Source organism: Rutidosis leptorrhynchoides, chromosome 3 (genome assembly GCF_046630445.1).
Source record: "Rutidosis leptorrhynchoides isolate AG116_Rl617_1_P2 chromosome 3, CSIRO_AGI_Rlap_v1, whole genome shotgun sequence".
In the NCBI taxonomy this organism is placed as follows: domain Eukaryota; kingdom Viridiplantae; phylum Streptophyta; class Magnoliopsida; order Asterales; family Asteraceae; genus Rutidosis; species Rutidosis leptorrhynchoides.
Genome location: NC_092335.1, coordinates 459748544 through 459768880, shown reverse-complemented (window position 1 = coordinate 459768880; position 20337 = coordinate 459748544). Strand labels below are relative to the sequence as shown.

Sequence of the window (20337 nt, the reverse complement as noted above, 5' to 3'; positions counted from 1 at the left end):
TCTTTGCCTTGTGATTCCAGCGCCACTAACGAGGTATAACAACTCATTCTAGCTTTTGAGTTATCTTTGATTTGGTGTTTGAATATAAGGGTTTAAATCGAATGCTTTTTAGATGATATCTATTAACATTGGTGTTATATGTTTGTTTATCGGCTTCTTTAGTTCACATTGCAACCAGATTTCAAGCCTAAAACAACATATTCGATTGATTGTGCAATTTGGGTGAAATCAGATTTCCAAGAACACACTCGACCGAGTGTGTTGACACACTCGACCGAGTGAGTCTGTACAGACGACCGTGTGTTTTAGACACACTACCAAGTGTGTCCAATTCATAATTTTTGCTATTTTTGCTGTTTTGGTTATTTTTGTTAGTTTACCTATTAATGTTATGACATATTATTCTGAACATGTGGTATAGCATTGTTATAATATGTCAGGTGGATCATTTATCGGACCATGGATGTTTGATATCGATCGTAGGAGAATTTTAGCCAGGGAACGACCCATCAGGGTGGAACAAAAAGTCATTGCGACTTACCTCACCTATAATCTTTGGGAGAATATAGGTTGTGAGACCTTTTTTAATGTTGGCGATTATTATTGTCCTAAGTTGGTGCAAAAGTTTTATGCTAATGTTGCTTTAGAAGACGGTAAGAAGAAACATGTTCACGCTAGTTTCTTAGACCAACACCATAAATGGTCCATGGAGGAATTCTCAAACCTATTGAACGTGCCTCACTCAGGTGTTGTTATATCCCAGTAAAGACCTAAGGAAGATTCCTAACAGGTTTAATCTGTCAGATATTGTTGCAAGGCTATGCAAACCTGCACGTGTGGCTTGTGTTGGTAGGGTAGAGATTTGTGACAGTGATGTTCACTACCATCTGGAACCTCATTTAAGGATTATCAAACGTAATGTGACCTTTAGAGAAGATGGTGATAATGTGTTAAGCGGTACTGAAGCCTTGTTACTGTATTGTCTTCTAGATGGCATAAAGGTGAATATGGGTCATTTTCTAATTAACGTGATGATAGACTTTCTCGAGTCTGAGAAACCATTCTCTTATGCTGCTTTATTGCATATTATGTTTGAGAAGCTCGGTATAGTACATTACGCCATGAAGCTTGTACCAGAGGATCCTATAGTTGGATGATATGTTGACCCGTGTTGGGTCTGTTTATTATGTATTTCAGTTGTTTCTGTATGAACTGATTAATTAAGGCTAGCCTATTAGCCTAATGATTCAGATATGTAATAATTTAACTAAGACCTTTGAATGATGTAATCGTACTTTAATCATTTTTTTGTGATAAGCATGCTTGATATATTGATGATGTGTTTGATTATTTTGATACTGATACCCCATGTTACATGGTGGTAATGCTTAATGTTTGTTTTTGTTTTGAGTGTTTTACAGTTATTCAGTATGTCCCAAGGACAACAGCATTCATCGGAGGAAACGGTACCGGTTGAGAATCAGATACCTCTTTCATCAGAAATGCCTGGACTGATTGGCCGTAAGGATACAAATGTTTTAGCTTGTGTTGATGAGACTGGCCCCAGGGCCAAAAAGAATTTTGTGGGGATTATACAGTTTTTAAAGAGATCAAGGATCTTCAATGCAATTACTATTGAGAGTACACCTTACTACTCGCATCATTGCGAGAGCTTTCCAGGATGCTGCTAAGGTTGTAATTGAGGATTAGAGGAGAGTGATTATCAGCTCAGTTAATGGAACGATTGTTCGGATCACTGCTCAAACTGTTAGGGAAGATATTGGTTTCCCAGACAATGACACAATGCCAACTTCGTTGCCAGCTTTGAAGGTTTGAAGGTGTTTGAAAAGATGTGGTCACGCTGGTGACATTGCTAGGGCTGTGAAGCGTACAAAATTCAGCAGACATGAAAGGCAGTTTTGATAAAATGACTGAGACATACAGCTCTATGTTCGTTGCCTTGGTTCTGAATGCAGATTTCAATTTCTCGGAGGTTATTTTTGATGGTTTGGTGCTGAATGTGAGAAAGAAAGTTCACCTAGTGTTCCCCAGGTTTCTACAGATAATGTTGGAGAAGCAAGTTCAGGGTTTAGTAAAGATCCCCCAGGATGTTCTGAAACAAAATCATCTTAATGATCAGTCGTTCAATAGATTTATGCAACAAATAGATGGTACTGTTGAAGTCCCTGAGAAGAGGTTGATTGGCTATCTGTCCAATGAGAACTATGTGTGTCCGGAGAGTCTGGCTTGTCGACATGAGAACAGCACTTATGGTGATGAAATGGATATTACTATTGTTGGAGTTGATGAAAAGGTGAATCAGCCTCCACCAAGACAAACTGGACCTCAGTTGCGAGATGAGGATGATGTGACAGCTCTTGATGCTGATCAGACTAAGCTGGTGAAACGAAAGCTGGCGAAAACACCTAATGCTTCAATCGAACCTAACAACTAACACATATCAATCACATTATCTAACTAAGCATATAGGAATTAAAAATTGGGCATAAAACACAATTTTCTCAAAAGTCAAAATTTTGACTCGAGTAAAAACTCGAATTTTAACCGTGAAAAAGTACCTTTCATGCAAAATTGATGATGGAAATGCGTTTAGGAGGCACGAGAGATGCAGATTAGAGCTTTGAATCGTGAAAATTGGTCAAGAAATGGTGGTGGTGGGTGTGTCTTGTGCGACGGCCGAAGGGAAGAATAGAAGAACAGAAGAAAAAGAAAGAGGAAAAAGAAAAGAGAAGGAGAAGAAAAGGAGAAGGAAGTTGGGCCCTTGTGGCTCACGGGCTTATTTTCCCGACTCGCGAATTCTTATATTTTTACAATTTTAAAATTTTTCACTAGATTAATAAAATTTTGCTTCGGATCTTAATCCGGTTATTTTTACTAATTAAACTAAAATTTAAAAGAAAAAGACAGATGGACGGAGTAAAATTAAAATTTTTATTTTATTAAAAACACAAATTACACAGGTTCCACAACTAAGTTTCAGAAATGACGCGGAAAGAAAGATAAATTTAAAGCTTCTTTGACCATCCAGAGTAAATCAGCGGAGTGTACTGAAAATATTTCAAAATCACTTAACATCTTACGCTCATGCTTTTGTAAATCTCTGATGTCGTCCATAAGTTTAACCAAAGTCCTTCTAACTTTTTTAATTTTCGAAATTCCATCCCTTGGTCCAGTATCTCGATAATTAAGCTCGGAAAGAAGTTTTGACACTGTGTCTTGAAATAAAAGGTCTTCGGCACAGTCAAGATCACCGATAGTAAATTTAAAGTTTTCAGATATTTCCCGAATAATCTTTCTTTGCGGAATTGTAAATGAAAATTTTCACATAGTGAGGATTTGTACAAGTTCAGAATATATTTCCTTTCTTTTTGTGAAGAAATTCTGATGTATTCTTTCCTTGGCTGAATCTGGAAAAACTTCAATTAATCTTTTGATGAGAGATGAGGTTGGATCAAAGTAAAAGAAATCTCGATCTCCGTATTTTGAAATAGGGTTAGGTTTTTTGCTTTCAATCCAAAATTCTAGTTCAGAAATCATTGTGGCAACATAACGGTTGATATGAATTTGAGAAAATTTGTTATCACTGATGTGAGGTAGAAAACTGACGAATGACTCTAAATCGAATTTGAAATCAATTTCTGCATCCCGATACTTGACGAAAATATCATCCCCACATACTTTTAACAGTTTATGAAGAGAACGAACTTAAGAACGTAGCTCTTTTAACAGATTGAGTTGAAATGTTGAGAACGGGAAATCTGAGGAATAGAGGTGCATAATGAATTCTCTATAGACGTCTAACCTTTTACTAGGATTAAACAGATTTCCATTAAACGAAGCTTTTGTTTTATCAATGTGTCGTTTCTCTTTTGGATTAAATTCAAACAAGTCTGGATAATTGAAAATAGTTGGATATTCTTCACGCATTTCATCTTCCATAATCAGGAGTTCGTTAAAACTGAGTCTCCCATTTGGATCTTGAAGAGGGTCGAATCCTGATTCATTTGAGTAAAACTTATCTAAAAGCAATGAAATCTCTAAGTCGGATGAAGTTATCTGGCTTCTTGGACTACAAGAATTAAGAACTAATTCTTGATGAGATTCATCAGGGTTTAGATTTGTTTTAGTTTTATAAAGGAAAACTTCTCCAGTTTTTGAAATTGTGGGAGAGCAACTGTCTTTCGCACTTTCTTCGTAGTCGGTTAAGTTTGAACTGGAATCTACCGAAATTAATACCAAAATTAATATTTTGTTTTAATAGTTTAAAAGGGTATACTATAATGGCAACTTTAGGTCCTATACTGATGATAGTGCTCCAAATGGTCATATATTTAGACGCAATATCATCCCAATATGTAAAGTTTTTAGGTGTAATTATTTAATTTTTATGTTGTAATCGTTTAAATAAATAAATGTGGAGACGAAGCACGAAGATTAAAGAATTGAAGAAAAAGTGCCACTAAAGCTTGAAAAGTGCCACTAAAGCCATAGTGCACTCAAAAGTGCCACTAAAAGTGAGTTAAAGACTTGCGCGGATTTTGGGAGTTGAGGAAAATAATTTTTTGTGTAAATTACAAGTTGCGAAACATAAAGTACAAGATATTAAAGCATACTAGAAGAAGTTCAAAAATCCGGAACCGAGGCATAAACCGGGCATCAATGTACGACTCAATGGAGCTGAAAGTACAAGTCAACTATCCACAAGAATATAATATATATATATATATATATATATATATATATATATATATATATATATATATATATAATTATATAAATTATATTATATAATAAATTAACTCAGGAGCCCAAGTTTTTGGTTTGCAAAATATCTGATCCAGGATGGCCATGCGATCGCATGGCCAGGAAGCACAAAAACCATGCGATCGCATGGCACTCAGGAGGTGGTTCAGTTCTATAAATTGGCCAGTTTCTGCTCGAGTTTCACACACCTCAATTACTTTCTTTCTCTCTATATGTAATATATATATATATATATATATATATATATATATATATATATATATATATATATATATATATATATATATATATATATATATATATATATATATATATATATATATATATATATATATATATATATATATATATTTATAATTATAATTTTAATTTTAATTTAAGTTTAATAATAATTGGGTTATTGTAAGAAATGTTTTACGAGTTTTAAAGTTGGAACTCTGTCCGTGTAACGCTACGCGATTAATAATCACTGTTGTGACGATCGCTCCAAATCCATATGGACGAACACGTCATTCATTGATTTCATTGCGAGGTATTTGACCTCTATGTGATACATTTTGTAACATTGTATTCGTTTGAAAAGGTATTTCATAAATGAATATATAAATTCCAGGTTTTTAACATCTGATGATTCCTACGTATAGACAATCACCATTTAAATGGTTTACAATAATACATCTATTGACAATACAGTCAAAATAAGATACATGGTAATGGTTTGGTGAATGCAAGTTTCTTGTATATAGCATGTATGACTCCAAGCACATATCTTGTATCACGTATAAGCAAACAGCGGAAGACTTCTAGAATCCTGAGAATAAACATGCTTCAAGTGTCAACACAAAGGTTGGTGAGTTCATAGTTTTAATATTACACATAATCCGTATATCAATGTGAATTACAAAAGTTCAGTTGTTTTATTCAAAACGTTTATCAATAGGTTTTACATAAAAGGTGGATCACAAGATTTCAGTTGTTTCATCCGAAACGTTTATCAATCGGTTCTACAAAATTGAGCACCCTGGTAACTAAACTTTAACGTTTATATAATTTGTACCCTTTGTATAATCATCTTAATAATACACGAAAACCAACGTGTACGCTTCTCAAATAGCATACGTCCGTTAAAAGGCTAGTGCTCTAGCTCGGACGGGGATATCAAGCCCTATGGATCCATATACTACTACTCGCGCCCACCAGTTCTTATAACCGGCAGTTACTAGTTACCAAAGGTAAGGGATTTTCGGTTCAAACTCAGTGTAGAATTTAGTATGTACTTGTATCCATTGCATTTAAAATAAAGTGCATGTATTCTCAGCCCAAAAATATATATTGCAAAAGCAATTAAAAAGGGAGCAATGAAACTCACGCATATAAATCTAGTATTTTCAGTATTTATAAACAGTCGCATGTATTCTCAGCCCAAAAATATATTGAGTAAAAGGGATCATATGAAACTCACGCATATAAATATTGTATATCGGTTAATAAAGCATTTGCATGTATTCTCAGCCCAAAAATGTAGGGAGTAAAAGGGATCATATGAAACTCACTCAAATCAGTTTTAGTTTTTGTATTCATTTTATAAAACAACGCATGTATTCTCAGCCCAAAAATATGTATAAAAAGGGATCAATGAACTCACGCATATAAATATTGTATATCGGTTAATAAAGCATTTGCATGTATTCTCAGCCCAAAAATGTAGGGAGTAAAAGGGATCATATGAAACTCACCTTAGCAGCATATAAAGTCGTAACGGGGATAATAAACACTAGATTTGATTCATAAATATACCCCCCGAACATTATCCATAACCTCCATGGCGATAACCCATAATTTCCTTAACTCTATCCCGCTTGAAAACATATTTTGAAAGTGACACGCTCATGACCTCGTCGTAGTATTTTATGTATAATACTAATAATAATACAAATACTACTAATAATAATAAGATTAATAATAATATTAATCTTAATAATAATATTAATCTTAATAATAATAATAATAATAATAATAATAATAATAATAATATAATTAATAAATATAATACGGAGTAGGGATGAAATCATAAGCACAAAACATCGGCTTTTATAGATGTGGCCTGTCCAGGGTTGCCATGCGATCGCATGGCTGGACAGTGTAATTCCCATGCGATCGCATGGGAAGCTTTTCTAGCTCACATATGATTTTGTCATGACTCTTATCGACATATTTATTTATATTATATTTATAATATATAATTTATATAATTAATTATATATTATATTAAATTCACGTGCATAGTTGACTTGTAATTTTTGTTCCGATAATTCGTACGTCATCACTCGACTTATGTCCCGGTTCCGGTTTTTCGAATGTCCTTTCATACCTTTAGAACACTTGCATTTTACGTTTCGTGTCACGTACCTTTGTCAAAATATAGCCTTAAATTATTCATAAACTATACCACTCATAGTATAACTTAAACTTTCAAATGTTTTGGTCATTTACTTCTATAAATCATCGTCTCGCTATTTGTTAAAATACATTTTAAAATAGTGTTTACTGGTTCGTAGCATTTTGGGTACTGTAGCAATTTGAAAATACTGTAGCATACTGGTTCGTCTTAAACGCTTTAGTTAACTTATCTGAATATCAATCGAATCAATAAACGAATGTTACTATCGTTTACTAAATAACTTTAAATCATATATATTCAATTAGATATATAAACCAATAAGTTTAATGTACGGTATCATGCAATTAAAACATTGTTACCTTTTCAAGTTATAGTATATATGTATCTATTTACATATAATTGTTCGCGAATCGTCGAAAACAATCGAAGGTTTTTTAAATATATAAAAGTAGTTCAAAAATTTTGAGATTCAGTTTTACAGACTTTGCTTATCGTGTCGGAAATGTTAATCATACAAAGATTAAGTTTAAATTTGGTCAGAAATTTCCGGGTCATCACAGTACCTACCCGTTAAAGAAATTTCGTCCCGAAATTTGAGTGAGGTCGTCATGGCTAACAATAAAAATGTTTTAATGACGAATATGAGTTGATAATAAAGTTTTATCTATGTTTGAATAATATGGATAAAATAATCCAATTACTCGAAGCGTATGAGAGAAGTTATCGTAATCAAGTGAAATGGAGAATAGAGATGCGTCTTACCTCTTGATGTAGTAACAACTGATTTCCGGATTTTAAGGAATAGAAAATCTTCATAATCTAAATAAGATTTGATTCTTCAGAATTTGCGGAAATTAGGATTTTCTTTGATTAAATGCGTAATCTGCCTCTATTGCTGCGTCCGATATTTTGCTATAAATTGACCTCTTCCGTTTCATTTATTTTCACCACTCCTATAACCTTCTTCCTTATTTCATACTTCCTAATACATTGTGAAAATGCTTAATCCAGTTCTGATTCTTGATATTTTCTTAGCTATCGTATCATTCATTCTTCTTTTTCATCTGCCACCAGAGGAGGTTATTTTCTTCTACTATTACCTTGGGGTTATATTATTTTTCATTCTCCCGTGTCTTTATATTGCTATACGCATTGATATACACGGTTTGTAAATTTCGGGGTTGTTTTCGGGCTTCATATTTTCCATTATATTTTGGAGCTTCATGCTTTCGTTTTCTCTTCCCGACTTTAAGTCAAGCGAATAATGGTCCAGAATTCGTAGGTATGAAGTTTCAGATGAACATAACTAATGTTCTAAGAAAGAAATGGTAATAGCACAATCTGACTTGTCAAATTACCAGAATACCTCGAAAAAGACCGAATCATTAAGAAAATATTTTCTTGATATTTTTAGAGATTATATAGAATGAAAGAATTATGTAACATGGTTCATGATGAGGGTGTGATCTGTGAACCTTTGTCACGTTCCATTAGAAATTCAACATGACTTACTGTAATATAATCACGTTGATCAAGTGTCATTATATTATACTAACTCATGCTTCAGCTCCCAATACCACTTCCAAAATAATCATATTTTAAACTTGAAAGTTTCATAATTTAGAAACTAAAATAGTTTCTTTTATGATGTAACACAGATATCGCAAGGAGAAAATTGATTTCCAATACGAATGATTATGAAATTATCTCCAGAAATATGGAGGATATTTATAATGAAAGATACGATGATATCTTAGAATTTCTAATATCAGAGGATGATGAAGAATATTATTCGCAAGGGTTTAGATTCGGAAGCAAGGTATTCGTTAATGGCTTCAGCAGATACTGAATCATTTGGATTCTTTGAAGGCAGATTTCGTCCTTGTGATTTATCCACAGCTTATTTCATACTTTGCTCAATCCGTTTTCAGTTCCAAACTTTCTCTTTTTCTGAGCTTTGCCAGCACACTATCCTTTATCATCAAACTTTTTACTGTTAAGGTCGTTTACAGTTTTTGCTGCTTCATCAGCATTTTTTCAAGATTTCGAGAACTAGTTTCATAATTTGGGGTGTTTTTCGGAAACTTCACATTCGAAGTATGTAATTCGAGGAGGTAGACGTTATATGTACACATATAACTGTTGGCGTAGACGTGCTGCAAGATTTCAAAATACTGATTGCAAATTCCCGATAGTTGGAACGGCAACTATTGTTACAAGATGTGGATGAGTACATGATAGGGTTTCAATGTATATATAGTGATTTCTGGAGAGATTCAAATAGCAGAGTGACGGAGTCGCTGGTACATTTACTGCTAATATGGTGGAACATAAAAGGTTCCCCAGTAACAAAAACGTATATGCCAAAGTTATAAGTCTGAAAGGTCGTCGTTGACTAGTTGAATGGGTGATAATACTGGATACTTTTAAAAAGGAATTGCAAGGTTATTTTCAGTAATAATAATGCCGAAGGATTTATCACAGATACGTGTTAAAGTTTTACTTAGGTTTCGAGAGCTTTCCAGATATATGATTATAAGTACAACTCTTTCTTCTCGTAGATATCGTGTAGTTGGTTTGTCTTCTCGTTTGTTCATTAGTTGAAGTGTTTCCAAGAATTTCAATGGGTTTGCACGCAAAATGTAATCATATGATGTTCTAGTACTGTTCTGAATTCAAAGCATGGTTTTCGAAGCATGGTTTTGAAAGATGTAGGAATCTAAGAGTGATGTTTTTCGTTTAATCTTGACTTGGATTTTGATCTATCGAAATCAGAATATGAAATTGAATGAAAATGGTTATTCTGCGATGAACAGATTTTACTGTAGCAATTCACTGTAGCAAATTCAATTTCACTGTAGCAAGTAGTGATTTTCGAAAACACTGTAGCATTTTGGGTACTGTAGCAATTTGAAAATACTGTAGCATACTGGTTCGTCTTAAACGCTTTAGTTAACTTATCTGAATATCAATCGAATCAATAAACGAATGTTACTATCGTTTACTAAATAACTTTAAATCATATATATTCAATTAGATATATAAACCAATAAGTTTAATGTACGGTATCATGCAATTAAAACATTGTTACCTTTTCAAGTTATAGTATATATGTATCTATTTACATATAATTGTTCGCGAATCGTCGAAAACAATCGAAGGTTTTTTAAATATATAAAAGTAGTTCAAAAATTTTGAGATTCAGTTTTACAGACTTTGCTTATCGTGTCGGAAATGTTAATCATACAAAGATTAAGTTTAAATTTGGTCAGAAATTTCCGGGTCATCACAACTGTAAGCTATGTTCTTCCTTTTTAAATTAATGTCTCGTAACTAAGTTATTATTATGCTTATTTGAGCCGAAGTAATCGTGATGTTGGACTAAATATTAAGGGGTTATTGGATTTTGTACCATAATTAGGGTTTGGATAAAAGACCGACACTTGTGGACATTGGACTATGACTATTAATAGATGGGGGGTATTGTCTAATTGAGCGACAACTCATTAGAATATGACGAACCTATCTTCAAGGACAATTCCAAGATCCTGAAGCGCTAATCATTCCTCCTGAACCACAAACCGTTAAATCAGAATCCTCTAGTGATTCGTATTCAACAAATTCAATTATGGAAGTAACAGGACCTCAAAGTATGGAAGGCCGAATGAGAGCTACACGCACGGGCCAAGGTTACGCCATTATTCGGCCAGATGTTAATGCGCCAGATAATGAAATCAAAGGACAAATCCTACACATGGTAACTAATCAATGCTAATATAGTGGTATGCCAAAAGAAGATCCAAACGAACATCTTCGAACCTTTAATAGGATATGTACTTTATTCAAAATCAGAGTAGTTGAGGATGAATAGATCTATCTCATGTTGTTTCCCTGGACTTTAAAGGGAGAAGCCAAAGATTGGTTAAAATCGTTACCTGAAGGGGCGATTGACACATGGGATGTCTTAGTTGAGAAATTACTTAAAAGATTCTTTCCGGCATCTAAAGCCGTGAGACTTCAAGGAGAAATTGTTACGTTCGCGCAAAAGCCAAATGAAACATTATATGAGGCATGGACAAGATTCGGGAAGTTGTTGAGAGGATGTCCTCAGCACAGTTTAGACACTTATCAAATAGTACAAATATTCTACCAAGGTGTCGACGTTGCTACACGAAAAGACATCGACACAGCAGCTGGTGGTTCCATTATGAAGAAAACCGCTTCCGAAGCTCACAAGATAATTGATAATACAGCCTCCCACTCGCATGAGTGGCACTAGGAAAAAGATATTTTTTGTTCATCTAAAGCGGCTAGAGCCGATTCTAGCCATGACTTTGATTCCGTTTCCGCAAAAATAGATGCTTTCAAGAGACGAATGGAAAAGATGACTAAAGATATTCATGCAATACGAATCAGTTGTGAGCAATGCGGTGGACCACACTTAACGAAAGATGGTAACATTGAACAAATGATGGAACAACGTGAGAATGTTTCCTACATGAGCCAAAGGCCGAGAAATAATTATCAACCGCTAAGGCCAAACTTTAATCGAAATCAAAACATTCTTTACAATCCAAATGGACCTAACAACAACTCGTATAACCAACAAGGTCTGAATAACCAACCAACTCAAAACAAAACTTTCAATCAACAAAGACCTGGTGTAGTGACCCAAACTTTTCCATGTTTATTTATATTAAATGAAATTGATATTTACATGATTAAGTGTTTCCAACATGTTAAGCAATCAAACTTGTTAAGACTTGATTTTGGGAGTTGACGAAAATAATTTTTTGTGTAAATTACAAGTTGCGAAACATAAAGTACAAGATATTAAAGCATACTAGAAGACGTTCGAAAATCCGAAACCGAGGCATAAACTGGGCATCAATGTACGACTCAGCGGAGCTGAAAGTACAAGTCAACTATCCACAAGAATATAATATAATATATATATATAATTATATAAATTATATTATATAATAAATTAACTCAGGAGCCCACGTTTTTGGTTTGCAAAATATCTGATCCAGGTTGGCCATGCGATCGCATGGCCAGGAAGCACAAAAACCATGCGATCGCATGGCACTCAGGAGGTGGTTCAGTTCTATAAATTGGCCAGTTTCTGCTCGAGTTTCACACACCTCAATTTATTTCTTTCTCTATATATATATATATATATATATATATATATATATATATATATATATATATATATATATATATATATATATATATATATATATATATATATATATATATATATATATATATATATATATATATATATATATATATTTATAATTATAATTATAATTTTAATTTAAGTTTAATAATAATTGGGTTATTGTAAGAAATGTTTTACGAGTTTTAAAGTTGGAACTCTGTCCGTGTAACGCTACGCGATTAATAATCACTGTAAGCTATGTTCTTCCTTTTTAAATTAATGTCTCGTAACTAAGTTATTATTATGCTTATTTGAGCCGAAGTAATCGTGATGTTGGACTAAATATTAAGACGGGGTTATTGGATATTGTACCATAATTAGGGTTTGGATAAAAGACCGATACTTGTAGACATTGGACTATGACTATTAATAGATGGGGGGTATTGTCTAATTGAGCGACAACTCATTAGAATCTGACGAACCTATCTTCAAGGACAATTCTAAGATCCTGAAGCGCTAATCATTCCTCCTGAACCACAAACCGTTAAATCAGAATCCTCTAGTGATTCGTATTCAACAAATTCAATTATGGAAGTAACGGGACCTCAAAGTATGGAAGACCGAATGAGAGCTACACGCACGGGCCAAGGTCACGCCATTATTCTGCCAGATGTTAATGCGCCAGATAATGAAATCAAAGGACAAATCCTACACATGGTAACTAATCAATGCCAATATAGTGGTATGCCAAAAGAAGATCCAAACGAACATCTTCGAACCTTTAATAGGATATGTACTCTATTCAAAATCAGAGAAGTTGAGGATGAATAGATCTATCTCATGTTGTTTCCCTGGACTTTAAAGGGAGAAGCCAAAGATTGGTTAGAATCGTTACCTGAAGGGGCGATTGACACATGGGATGTCTTAGTTGAGAAATTTCTTAAAAGATTTTTTCCGGCATCTAAAGCCTTGAGACTTCAAGGAGAAATTGTTACGTTCGCGCAAAAGCCAAATGAAACATTATATGAGGCATGGACAAGATTCGGGAAGTTGTTGAAAGGATGTCCTCAGCACAGTTTAGACACTTATCAAATAGTACAAATATTCTACCAAGGTGTCGACGTTGCTACACGAAAAGACATCGACACAGCAGCTGGTGGTTCCATTATGAAGAAAACTGCTACCGAAGCTCACAAGATAATTGATAATACAGCCTCCCACTCGCATGAGTGGCACCAGGAAAAAGATATTTTTTGTTCATCTAAAGCGGCTAGAGCCGATTCTAGCCAAGACTTTGATTCCGTTTCCGCAAAAATAGATGCTTTCAATAGACGAATGGAAAAGATGACTAAAGATATTCATGCAATACGAATCAGTTGTGAGCAATGCGGTGGACCACACTTAACGAAAGATGGTAACATTGAACAAATGATGGAACAACGTGAGAATGTTTCCTACATGAACCAAAGGCCGAGAAATAATTATCAAAACAATTATCAACCGCCAAGGCCAAACTTTAATTAAAATCAAAACATTGTTTACAATCCAAATGGACCTAACAACAACTCGTATAACCAACAAGGTCTGAATAACCAACCAACTCAAAACAAAACTTTCAATCAACAAAGACCTGGTGTAGTGACCCGAACTTTTCCATGTTTATTTATATTAAATGAAATTGATATTTACATGATTAAGTGTTTCCAACATGTTAAGCAATCAAACTTGTTAAGACTTGATTTTGGAGTTGAGTAAAATAATTTTTTGTGTAAATTACAAGTTGCGAAACATAAAGTACAAGATATTAAAGCATACTAGAAGACGTTCGAAAATCCGGAACCGAGGCATAAACCGGGCATCAATGTACGACTCAACAGAGCTGAAAGTACAAGTCAACTATCCACAAGAATATAATATAATATATATATATATATATATATATATATATAATTATATAAATTATATTATATGATAAATTAACTCAGGAGCCCACGTTTTTGGTTTGCAAAATATCTGATCCAGGCTGGCCATGCGATCGCATGGCCAGGAAGCACAAAAATCATGCGATCGCATGGCACTCAGGAGGTGGTTCAGTTCTATAAATTGGCCAGTTTCTGCTCGAGTTTCACACACCTCAATTTCTTTCTTTCTCTCTATATGTAATATATATATATATATATATATATATATATATATATATATATATATATATATATATATATATATATATATAATTATAATTTAAATTTTAATTTAAGTTTAATAATAATTGGGTTATTGTAAGAAATGTTTTACGAGTTTTAAAGTTGGAACTCTGTCCGTGTAACGCTTCGCGATTAATAATCACTGTAAGCTATTTTCTTCCTTTTTAAATTAATGTCTCGTAACTAAGTTATTATTATGCTTATTTGAGCCTAAGTAATCGTGATGTTGGACTAAATATTAAGACGGGGTTATTGGATTTTGTACCATAATTAGGGTTTGGATAAAAGACCGACACTTGTGGACATTGGACTATGACTATTAATAGATGGGGGGTATTGTCTAATTGAGCGACAACTCATTAGAATCTGACGAACCTATCTTCAAGGACAATTCCAAGATCCTGAAGCGCTAATCATTCCTCCTGAACCACAAACCGTTAAATCAGAATCCTCTAGTGATTCATATTCAACAAATTCAATTATGGAAGTAATGGGACCTCAAAGTATGGAAGACCGAATGAGAGCTACACGCACGGGCCAAGGTCACGCCATTATTCGGCCAGATGTTAATGCGCCAGATAATGAAATCAAATGACAAATCCTACACATGGTAACTAATCAATGCCAATATAGTGGTATGCCAAAAGAAGATCCAAACGAACATCTTCGAACCTTTAATAGGATATGTACTCTATTCAAAATCAGAGAAGTTGAGGATGAATAGATCTATCTCATGTTGTTTCCCTGAACTTTAAAGGGAGAAGCCAAAGATTGGTTAGAATCGTTACCTGAAGGGGCGATTGACACATGGGATGTCTTAGTTGAGAAATTTCTTAAAAGATTCTTTCCAGCATCTAAAGCCGTGAGACTTCAAGGAGAAATTGTTACGTTCGCGCAAAATGCAAATGAAACATTATATGAGGCATGGACAAGATTCGGGAAGTTGTTGAGAGGATGTCCTCAGCACGGTTTAGTCACTTATCAAATAGTACAAATATTCTACCAAGGTGTCGACGTTGCTACACGAAAAGACATCGACACAGCAGCTGGTGGTTCCATTATGAAGAAAACCGCTACCGAAGCTCACAAGATAATTGATAATACAGCCTCCCACTCGCATGAGTGGCACCAGGAAAAAGATATTTTTCGTTCATCTAAAGTGGCTAGAGCCGATTCTAGCCATGACTTTGATTCCGTTTCCGCAAAAATAGATGCTTTCAAGAGACGAATGGAAAAGATGACTAAAGATATTCACGCAATACGAATCAGTTGTGAGTAATGCGGTGGACCACACTTAACGAAAGATAGTAACATTGAACAAATGATGGAACAACGTGAGAATGTTTCCTACATGAACCAAAGGCCGAGAAATAATTATCAACCGCCAAGGCCAAACTTTAATCGAAATCAAAACATTCTTTACAATCCAAATGGACCTAACAACAACTCGTATAACCAACAAGGTCTGAATAACCAACCAACTCAAAACAAAACTTTCAATCAACAAAGACCTAGTGTAGTGACCCGAACTTTTCCATGTTTATTTATATTAAATGAAATTGATATTTACATGATTAAGTGTTTCCAAAATGTTAAGCAATCAAACTTGTTAAGACTTGATTTTGGGAGTTGAGGAAAATAATTTTTTGTGTAAATTACAAGTTGCGAAACATAAAGTACAAGATATTAAAGCATACTAGAAGACGTTTGAAAATCCGGAACCGAGGCATAAACCGGGCATCAATGTACGACTCAAGGAGCTGAAAGTACAAGTCAACTATCCACAAGAATATAATATAATATATATATATATAATTATATAAATTATATTATATAATAAATTAACTCAGGAGCCCACGTTTTTGGTTTGCAAAATATCTGATCCAGGCTGGCCATGCGATCGCATGGCCAGGAAGCACAAAAACCATGCGATCGCATGGCACTCAGGAGGTGGTTCAGTTCTATAAATTGGCCAGTTTCTGCTCGAGTTTCACACACCTCAATTTCTTTCTTTCTCTCTATATGTAATATATATATATATATATATATATATATATATATATATATATATATATATATATATATATATATATATATATATTATGATTATAATTTAAATTTTAATTTAAGTTTAATAATAATTGGGTTATTGTAAGAAATGTTTTACGAGTTTTAAAGTTGGAACTCTGTCCGTGTAACGCTACGCGATTAATAATCACTGTAAGCTATTTTCTTGCTTTTTAAATTAATGTCTCGTAACTAAGTTATTATTATGCTTATTTGAGCCGAAGTAATCGTGATGTTGGACTAAATATTAAGATGGGGTTATTGGATTTTGTACCATAATTAGGGTTTGGATAAAAGACCGACACTTGTGGACATTGGACTATGACTATTAATAGATGGGGGGTATTGTCTAATTGAGCGACAACTCATCAGAATCTGACGAACCTATCTTCAAGGACAATTCCAAGATCCTGAAGCGCTAATCATTCCTCCTGAACCACAAACCGTTAAATCAGAATCCTCTAGTGATTCGTATTCAACAAATTCAATTATGGAAGTAACGGGACCTCAAAGTATGGAAGACCGAATGATTGCTACACGCACGGGCCAAGGTCACGCCATTATTCAGCCAGATGTTAATGTGCCAGATAATGAAATCAAAGGATAAATCCTACACATGGTAACTAATCAATGCCAATATAGTGGTATGCCAAAAGAAGATCCAAACGAACATCTTCGAACCTTTAATAGGATATGTACTCTATTCAAAATCAGAGAAGTTGAGGATGAATAGATCTATCTCATGTTGTTTCCCTGAACTTTAAAGGGAGAAGCCAAAGATTGGTTAGAATCGTTACCTGAAGGGGCGATTGACACATGGGATGTCTTAGTTGAGAAATTTCTTAAAAGATTCTTTCCGGCATCTAAAGCCGTGAGACTTCAAGGAGAAATTGTTACGTTCGCGCAAAATCCAAATGAAACATTATATGAGGCATGGACAAGATTCGGGAAGTTGTTGAGAGGATGTCCTCAGCACGGTTTAGACACTTATCAAATAGTACAAATATTCTACCAAGGTGTCGACGTTGCTACACGAAAAGACATCGACACAGCAGCTGGTGGTTCCATTATGAAGAAAACCGCTACCGAAGCTCACAAGATAATTGATAATACAGCCTCCCACTCGCATGAGTGGCACCAGGAAAAAGATATTTTCGTTCATCTAAAGCGGCTAGAGCCGATTCTAGCCATCACTTTAATTCCGTTTCCGCAAAAATAGATGCTTTCAAGAGACGAATGGAAAAGATGACTAAAGATATTCACGCAATACGAATCAGTTGTGAGCAATGCGGTGGACCACACTTAACAAAAGATGGTAACATTGAACAAATGATGGAACAACGTGAGAATGTTTCCTACATGAACCAAAGGCCGAAAAATAATTATCAAAATAATTATCAACCGCCAAAGCCAAACTTTAATCGAAATCAAAACATTCTTTACAATCCAAATGGACCTAACAACAACTCGTATAACCAACAAGGTCTGAATAACCAACCAACTCAAAACAAAACTTTCAATCAACAAAGACCTGGTGTAGTGACCCGAACTTTTCCATGTTTATTTATATTAAATGAAATTGATATTTACATGATTAAGTGTTTCCAACATGTTAAGCAATCAAACTTGTTAAGACTTGATTTTGGGAGTTGAGGAAAATAATTTTTTGTGTAAATTACAAGTTGCGAAACATAAAGTACAAGATATTAAAGCATACTAGAAGACGTTCGAAAATCCGGAACCGAGGCATAAACCGGGCATCAATGTATGACTCAAGGAGCTGAAAGTACAAGTCAACTATCCACAAGAATATAATATAATATATATATATATAATTACATAAATTATATTATATAATAAATTAACTCAGGAGCCCACGTTTTTGGTTTGCAAAATATCTGATCCAGGCTGGCCATGCGATCGCATGGCCAGGAAGCACAAAAACCATGCGATCGCATGGCACTCAGGAGGTGGTTCAGTTCTATAAATTGGCCAGTTTCTGCTCGAGTTTCACACACCTCAATTTCTTTCTTTCTCTCTATATGTAATATATATATATATATATATATATATATATATATATATATATATATATATATATATATATATATATATATATATATATATATATATATATATATATATATATATATATATATATATATATATATTTATGATTATAATTTAAATTTTAATTTAAGTTTAATAATAATTGGGTTATTGTAAGAAATGTTTTACGAGTTTTAAAGTTGGAACTCTGTCCGTGTAACGCTACGCGATTAATAATCACTGTAAGCTATTTTCTTGCTTTTTAAATTAATGTCTCGTAACTAAGTTATTATTATGCTTATTTGAGCCGAAGTAATCGTGATGTTGGACTAAATATTAAGATGGGGTTATTGGATTTTGTACCATAATTAGGGTTTGGATAAAAGACCGACACTTGTGGACATTGGACTATGACTATTAATAGATGGGGGGTATTGTCTATTTGAGCGACAACTCATTAGAATCTGACGAACCTATCTTCAAGGACAATTCCAAGATCCTGAAGCGCTAATCATTCCTCCTGAACCACAAACCGTTAAATCAGAATCCTCTAGTGATTCGTATTCAACAAATTCAATTATGGAAGTAACGGGACCTCAAAGTATGGAAGACCGAATGATTGCTACACGCACGGGCCAAGGTCACGCCATTATTCAGCCAGATGTTAATGCGCCAGATAATGAAATCAAAGGATAAATCCTACACATGGTAACTAATCAATGCCAATATAGTGGTATGCCAAAAGAAGATCCAAACGAACATCTTCGAACCTTTAATAGGATATGTACTCTATTCAAAATCAGAGAAGTTGAGGATGAATAGATCTATCTCATGTTGTTTCCCTGAACTTTAAAGGGAGAAGCCAAAGATTGGTTAGAATCGTTACCTGAAGGGGCGATTGACACATGGGATGTCTTAGTTGAGAAATTTCTTAAAAGATTCTTTCCGGCATCTAAAGCCGTGAGACTTCAAGGAGAAATTGTTACGTTCGCGCAAAATCCAAATGAAACATTATATGAGGCATGGACAAGATTCGGGAAGTTGTTGAGAGGATGTCCTCAGCACGGTTTAGACACTTATTAAATAGTACAAATATTCTACCAAGGTGTCGACGTTGCTACACGAAAAGACATCGACACAGCAGCTGGTGGTTCCATTATGAAGAAAACCGCTACCGAAGCTCACAAGATAATTGATAATACAGCCTCCCACTCGCATGAGTGGCACCAGGAAAAAGATATTTTCGTTCATCTAAAGCGGCTAGAGCCGATTCTAGCCATCACTTTAATTCCGTTTCCGCAAAAATAGATGCTTTCAAGAGACGAATGGAAAAGATGACTAAAGATATTCACGCAATACGAATCAATTGTGAGCAATGCGGTGGACCACACTTAACAAAAGATGGTAACATTGAACAAATGATGGAACAACGTGAGAATGTTTCCTACATGAACCAAAGGCCGAAAAATAATTATCAAAATAATTATCAACCGCCAAAGCCAAACTTTAATCGAAATCAAAACATTCTTTACAATCCAAATGGACCTAACAACAACTCGTATAACCAACAAGGTCTGAATAACCAACAAACTCAAAACAAAACTTTCAATCAACAAAGACCTGGTGTAGTGACCCGAACTTTTCCATGTTTATTTATATTAAAT

At 34.3% G+C, this 20337-nt stretch overlaps 4 non-coding genes across 4 annotated transcripts; all 4 read right to left on the bottom strand.

The window, feature by feature from the left end:
- Positions 1-11198: 11198 nt before the first annotated feature.
- On the bottom strand, positions 11199-11305 carry LOC139903176 (small nucleolar RNA R71). The gene has a single exon (XR_011778018.1). It is a non-coding gene; the product is annotated as a small nucleolar RNA R71 (small nucleolar RNA).
- A 2020-nt stretch (positions 11306-13325) lies between these two features.
- On the bottom strand, positions 13326-13432 carry LOC139903077 (small nucleolar RNA R71). Its single transcript, XR_011777923.1, has one exon. It is a non-coding gene; the product is annotated as a small nucleolar RNA R71 (small nucleolar RNA).
- A 4066-nt stretch (positions 13433-17498) lies between these two features.
- LOC139903367 (small nucleolar RNA R71) lies at positions 17499-17605 on the bottom strand. The gene has a single exon (XR_011778192.1). It is a non-coding gene; the product is annotated as a small nucleolar RNA R71 (small nucleolar RNA).
- Positions 17606-19636: 2031 nt separating this feature from the next.
- Positions 19637-19743, bottom strand: LOC139903366 (small nucleolar RNA R71). The gene has a single exon (XR_011778191.1). It is a non-coding gene; the product is annotated as a small nucleolar RNA R71 (small nucleolar RNA).
- Positions 19744-20337: the final 594 nt, after the last annotated feature.